Source organism: Pithys albifrons, chromosome 2 (genome assembly GCF_047495875.1).
Source record: "Pithys albifrons albifrons isolate INPA30051 chromosome 2, PitAlb_v1, whole genome shotgun sequence".
Taxonomy (NCBI): Eukaryota; Metazoa; Chordata; class Aves; order Passeriformes; family Thamnophilidae; genus Pithys; species Pithys albifrons.
In genome coordinates, this window is record NC_092459.1 from 58,351,491 (window position 1) to 58,357,490 (window position 6,000).

Consider the following 6,000-nt stretch of genomic DNA (forward strand, 5'->3'; position numbering starts at 1 on the left):
AAGCTTTATAGAACCCTTGACCTGCATCTCTCCATGTACTGTGTCACCCTTAGCAGATTTCCTCATGGAAAGACCTCTTCAAGAAGTCCTGGGTGACATGATTTACTTCTACACCATGGACAGGTTTCTGGCTGAGTCTTTACTACACTCACTATCAGAATAGGGAAAAGGATAAAAACTTAAGTGCAGCAAAGCCCTTCTTTCAGTCTCTTGGTGTTTCTGTTCTGCAAGTGCACACATAGTCCATCTAGTTCTGGAATTATAGAGCGGCTAAGAATCAAACCTTTCCTTTACCTCCACTTTCCCTGAGACTGAAGGCTGCTCCTGTTCTGCATGTGGCAGTGTGACCAGAGGCTGCAGGTCAAAGCAGCAAGTGCTCATGCACATCTCTTTCCCCTTACCTGCCAAAAGATGACTCTCCTCTCTGAATATGAAAGTGTGTCTTCAGACTCAAGTTTTTGCTCACCTGCTTGCAGATGGATAAACTTCTGAAAGAACAGCTGTGTGACTGTTTCTGAAGTTTCCACTCAGCTTGCTAATGAGATGTTTCCTGTAGAGGAGAAGAAAATTCTCAAGAATGTTGGACACCTCATAGATGAAACTATCCAGGTGGATGAACCAGCTGAAACTATTTAGCTTGAGACACTAATTTTGATGAATGGAAATCAGACAAAATTATAATCAGTCCTTGAGATTAGGTGCAAAATTATAAGCTAGCCTTTCCAAAGAGGTCTCACTTGGAAATGAATATAAATGTATGGATGAAAGTGAGTCTGAGCAGCACGTGTGCTCATGTGTGGTTAGTTACAGAGCCAATATTACTCCAGGTTTATGCAATAGGTTCAGTTATGTAAAACAGTCATGCTTTTTTGGAGCAGCCTGTCTGGTTTAGCCTTCTAACATTACTGTACATTGTAATGTATTCCTCTAGGAGACATCCACTTGGTTTATATTTTTAGATATCAAAAGAGCATGTGGATTTCACTGACTGAAAGTTTTTGCCTCTGTAGATGTGCTCATTAGAGACCAGAAGGTTCATGTTGAATTTGCCACTCTGTCATTTTAGTCCTTTTTTGAATTACTGAAAAGATGCAGAAGAGATGACGGGTCTGAGCTGTGCTCTGAAACTCTTACAACCTGGACAAATAACACAGAAATGGAGTAGCTGAGAAAAATGGGAGTGAACAATGGGATTCATTATAAGTCAGAGTAACCAAATTCTCAGCCATTTGCTCTCCTTGAAACTCTATGACTGACAAGTATTTGGCTCTCTACTCCTTTCACTGCTGGCAACATCTTTGAAATGTTAAAAAGCTGTGGTAGCTTTAGTCTCTCCCTTTGTGATTTTAAATTCCTATTCTGTGTATGAATGTTTTTGTATTAGATTAGCAACTTCCCTTGGTAGGCTTCCCACCATATGGGAAGACTCGACCATCCTTGATTTCTTTAATGTATAAAAGGTCTGGACTGCAATCCCTCCCTCTGAGAAATGAAGAGCTTTGGAAAGGTGAGGACTTCTCACCCTGCGGTGTTCATGGACCTGCAGATAGGGTCGCAGGTGCTGCCCTGGCCTCCCCGTGCAGTAGTGTGACACATTTCTGCCAAGCAGCTTATATGGTTTAGAGAATGAATCAATGGATTTCCCCTGTAGTTCCTCGTGTTAGTTGTAAGAAGTTTAAATGTGTCTTGCCAGCCGAAATGCTTCTGCTTCCTTCAGTTCTGCTCCAGCTGAGTGAAAACTGCCTTAGGCAGAAACTGAGTTCCTGCATGTATTGCACAAGACAAACCAAACATGAGGGAGGTTTGGAGAACTTTCTAAATAGTAAATATAGAGTAATAGAGGCAGAAATAGAAAACAGGAAGAAAAAAATTTGCTTTACCTGAAATCCTAGGGAAGTGTGCTGCAAGCCTGAGGATTAAATGCCAAATCTCTGTCCTAAATCTGAACTGCTAAGTGTTTTCCATCTCTAACTGAAGCTACATGTTGGTATTTCTACTGTGCTTGTTGCCATGAAATTTCTGGTTTTAATAGATAAAATTTAGACTATCTAGTTCAGGTGCTCAGTTTAACTGAATTTCAATCATGTGTCCTGGCTTCTGATGTTTCTTTGCTACCAGGGGCACTGGAGAGGGCACTGGACCATGGAGTAATGAAATTACTGTGGTGAGACTGTTAGGACAAGGTTCTTCTCAGCTAACTCAGTGTGGAGTCTCATATGCTCTCTTGCAGAAGAGACAAAAACAAGTAGTAATCAAATCAGACTGAAAGTAATCTTAGCCATCTGCCCTGTGTCACGGTGACCAGAAGTTAGAAGATAAGCAAATTTACAAACCTAGTCTCAATGAAGTTGCTTGGTTTGGTCTTTATATGTATTTGCTGGGAACTCTGATGGCCTCACTCTAGCAGATAGCTTTCAGATAAATGTTAACAAAGTTATGAGGAACAGATCTGCCTTCTTACTAATGCAAAACAGAACAGTAAAAAGCTAGGGAAAACAAGCCACAACTGGTCCATTGACTTAATGGATTTTGATTATTGCTATTTACTGGAATATTTGGCATTGGATCAGCCACGAGCCTTGAAGATGCATGTCAGGCACTTAAACTCCTAATTTTTAACGAAGCCAGTAGTAACATGATCACTGTACAAACTACAGACGATGGAAGGCATGTTTCTTTTCTTTTCTGTTAGACTTCAAAACAATCACTGTTATTGAGAGGAAAGCCAGTAATGGGAAATTTTGCACTGCTGAATGCCACAGAAATAGGAGGAAATTACCTGTTGTTAAGGAGTGCTCCAGGCATTCAGAACAAAATCTTCAGTTCCCATTTTTTATCTTCATTGCATCAAATTTAGGATTGAACCTCCTTCCATGGGAGAAGGTGGAGTTTCTATCCCGAATACTCCAGTCCTTGTCAGGAGTGTCCAGTGCTCAGTGCAATCACAGGATTTGGGGTGCTGACCACGCTGCTTTTGAGATTTCTCAGTCCTAGCAGAAGCCACGCATTTCTCTGTCTCATTTTCCATGTGGTGTTGAGAAGGAAGCTAACAATTTGCTAATGGCTTCTTTTCAATGTCCTGCATGCTCATGTGGCTGGGTTGTTCACTGGATTTGAGAGAAGCACCAAAATTTCAAGATTATGATGAGATTTCCTTTGAGGTTAACTAGGAAATGAAAACTGGTGTTAATCTTAAAGGATTTGAGGAAACAGAGTGTGGCACAAGCAACAGGGTAAAACGTCTACTGCTCTAAAGATGTACCACTCCCTGCCAGGTGAATGGGAAAAATACAGCATGTAGTACTGAGACCTAAGGGCTGTTGCAATGTAATGTGCAGCATTCTGCTGTAGAAGACTGTAGCTTGGCTGCTCAATGTCACTTATTCTGGGGTCAGTATTGGTACAATCATGGAAAACAGAAGTACTTTCTGCTCCACAAGCATACTCTGAAATTTGAAAATAAGAAGTTTTTGAGAAGCATGATAAGATTGAACTTGTGTTGGTTATGTGCAACTTGTATCAAAGATAATGGTGTAAGTGGGGTAGAACTGGTCCCTCCTGAGAGGCCTGTTAGAAATTTATTAACTGGCATAATAGAATTAAGAGTCTTTTCTCTGTGCCATACAGTTCAATTGTGTTTACTAATTGGGTAAAAGGTGATCGTCCTGCCACACCTCAGTGTGTTGGACTGGAATGTGTTTACAGAGACCTGGGACTGTTTAGACAAGGGCTGTGAGCCTGGGCAGTTCTGACACCTGTGTTTTTGATGATCTACAAGTACAATTATCCCAAAAGATAAAGGCCGTGATTTAATATTTGCAATGGTGTAGTAGTTTTGGCTTTAGTCAGCATAGGTCCCCATTTAGGCCTCAGTTTTTAGCAGGCCTCAAAGGATGTGACACAGATTAGAGGGGACAGGTATCATCTGACTTAAGCAGCCAAAGAGGTATTTCATATCATCTGATCAATGAGAAATTATGGATGTTGCAAATATGGGAAAAACAAAAACAGCAATAAACTGATGTTTAAGTAGTGGTATGAAGTACGTTAAAGATATTGCAAATGATCCATCAAGAGATTAATGCAGTAGATGGTTTGGAGGTTTTTTTAGGTTCATGCTCACATTAATATATTAAAAGCCATAGGATCAGTTTGCTGACAAACCTTTGCTTCCTTAGTACTAGAGGAACATACAGACTACTCGCTTCTGATTCCAGAGGCTCAGCAGAGCTGGTGACATTGCTGCTGGTGACATTGCTTCAGACCCTTTCTTAGCAGCTGCAATAAAATCCTGAAGCAAACAGGAGACTGAGAGAAAGGAGCAGAAGTCAGATTTCCTTTTGCTACCCCTATTGTTCCCTAGAAGTACCTTTGCTTGTAATACAGAAACAGTTTGAGTGCTAGCTTCAGGCAGAGGCTAGAATTGTGGCTATAATTAATTTGATGTCTTTGGCAAATGTTATCATTCTGCATGCTCAGAATCCTAGTAGGTCAGTGCTGGGATATAGGCACTCCTATTTCCAGGAGGCAACAAGTTCCTGTCAAAAAGAAAAAGGAAGAAAGCTCCTGCCTGGGGCAGGTACAGGTCTTCTCTGCTGTCCTTTAGCATGCTTAAACTCCTGATTCAGTAGAACACAAGACAACCCTTAAACAGCTTCCACTATTTTCCTTTGCTCTTTGGCAATGTGTTCTGTCTTTACTGCAATCAACTGCAATGTCTGACATTAATTTTGCTGGCTATCCATGGACAATTGATGACTATTCCTTTCTGTCTGAAAACTGCTGAGACTGGGTGTAGGAGGAAAAGAGAGAACAGCACTGAGCAGCAGATCAGACTGCTACCTGTATTTTCCCACTAAATAATACAGAGGGGTTTAAAATGTCTGGTTGACCATGAAAGCTCTATGAAGGTTTCTAAAATCCTCATATAAGGATATAATACATATCCTTGGTAAATAATAAACATTTGTTTCTATCATTCAGTGAGCTATGCAAGATCAATCTCGCATGTTAGGGAAAAGGCCACACCAAGAATTTCTAGGATTTATCTTTAAAACTTATCTAATTGTAAACATGAAATGTTTTATTTTCTGAGAGGATGCATATAATATGTGATAACTGCTTAAAGAGTAAAATGTCTCTGTGACCACACAGGAAAACATAAGCACATTTAATGTAGGATAATTATTTTGGGGTGTTTATGCAAGTCAGTTTAGAATGTGACAAATAGAGCATACTGTGGTTTTAAGTCCAGTGGAAGAAGAGTAAACAAGTCTCTAAATTACAATACACAAACTGAGTCCCTATGATCTCTTTGTAGATATGATGGTGCTTGAATTACAAGGAGCAAAGTGTAATCTAAGGAAGATCATTTTCCCTTAGACAGGGTGAGAAATAGATGTGCAGATATATTTTAACAACTGTTTATTTTGTACAGAGAATAATTAAGCAAACTCAGAAACACATAAAACCATTTTCCACCAGAATATTAGTGAAAGAAGTTTTATATTTGAGAGTTTACATAGCAGAGCTCATTCAGGAGGAGCACTGGGCTAAGTATGAAATGGCTATTCAGAGCTCAAAAGACCAGAAGCCTGGAAGGTGCAACAGGTAGGCAAGGAAATGACTGACAAAACTGAACACTGGTGAAAGAGGGCCCCATCTTAGCTCAGGAAAGAAGTTTGCAAGACCAGAACCGCTTTTCTAAGCCCATGCCTTATCTGAGGACAAGAGAAAAGCAGAAACTTAGAAACAATTCCACCAACACACAGTGGGATTTTTCTTTGCCGTTTGGGTTGATGCCCTTTGCTGCATAAAACAGCAAATTCTCATGCTGTGACCTGTCAGGATTGACTGTATTTAAACTGCTCTGACAGATGTTTCTATTTTATTTTTTTAATTCTAAGGACTATTCACCATTCCCAGACTATCTACTCTGCTGGTCTAGTGTCCTTCTTGGAAGAAGTATTACAAAATAAACTAGCAAACAAATGACATCCA